A 1,001-nucleotide genomic window follows, 5' to 3' on the forward strand; every position below is an offset into this window, starting at 1 on the left:
GAGGATTCAGCTATTGATTTGATTTGTAACTAAACCCTGGGTGTTGATTTTGATTTTTCCACCCTGGATTGTAGTTATTTCCATATTGGTTCCTCCCCGAATTATTCTGGTTCTTTTGATCATACCAGATTCCGTTGACTTTCGCGTTCCCAGGTGCTTTCATGAAATCACACTATTCCGTAGAATGAGCGCTTGCACATATCCCATAAGTGACTGGAGGAGTATTAACAGAAGAGACTTGAGAGATAGAAAATTGTTTTGTGAGAGCATCTAATTGTGCTTGTTGTCTCTTGTTAATTTGTAATATTTATTTGTTCTGTGCTAATAGTGCATCATAGTCGTTGAGCTTCATGATCCCCTTTCTCCTCTATGATACTGGAGCATTATCAAACTCCTGAGAAGCCAAAGATTCCAGCAATTCCAAAGCTTCCTCTAGAGTTTTTATTTTCAGATATCCTCCTAATGCAGCATTCACCATGGTTCTTGTATTGGGCGTCATTCCTTGGAAGAAAATCCGTCCTTTCTCCCAAGCTTCAAAGCCATGTTGGGGACACTTCCAGAGTAGTCCTTTAAACCTTTCCTATGCCTCGTACAAGGATTCACTTTCTTTTTGTTCAAAGGAAGTGATATCTGCTTTAAGCTTTGCCATCTTTAAAGATGAGAAGAACCTGGCCAAGAACTTGGTTGCCAGTTCGTCCTAGTTGGTGTTGCTTCCCTCAGGCAGTGACTGCAGCCAACCTCTTGCGTCTTCCTTCAGTAAGCATGGGAAGATTCTAAGCAAGATGGCATCACGTGAGACTCCATTCATCTTTAATGTGTCACAATAGAGCAAGAAATTTTCAAGATGAATGTATGGGTCCTTTGTGCTTCCTCCAGTTAACTGATCTTTTTGAATCAATTGCAGCAGTGCTGGCTTGAGCGCAAAATTGTTAGCATCCACGTTTGGTCTAACAATGCTTGTTGTTTGTGGAACTCTGGCTGGTGTCATTTAATCTTCCAAC

At 41.1% G+C, this 1,001-nt stretch overlaps 1 non-coding gene across 1 annotated transcript; it reads left to right on the plus strand.

The window, feature by feature from the left end:
* Nucleotides 1-536: 536 nt before the first annotated feature.
* On the plus strand, nt 537-643 carry LOC133299898 (small nucleolar RNA R71). The gene has a single exon (XR_009749996.1). It is a non-coding gene; the product is annotated as a small nucleolar RNA R71 (small nucleolar RNA).
* The last annotated feature ends 358 nt before the right edge of the window (nt 644-1,001 follow it).

Source organism: Gastrolobium bilobum, unplaced genomic scaffold, assembly GCF_033153095.1.
Source record: "Gastrolobium bilobum isolate Gb01-03AN ecotype WA unplaced genomic scaffold, APGP_CSIRO_Gbil_v1 utg10129, whole genome shotgun sequence".
NCBI lineage: Eukaryota > Viridiplantae > Streptophyta > Magnoliopsida > Fabales > Fabaceae > Gastrolobium > Gastrolobium bilobum.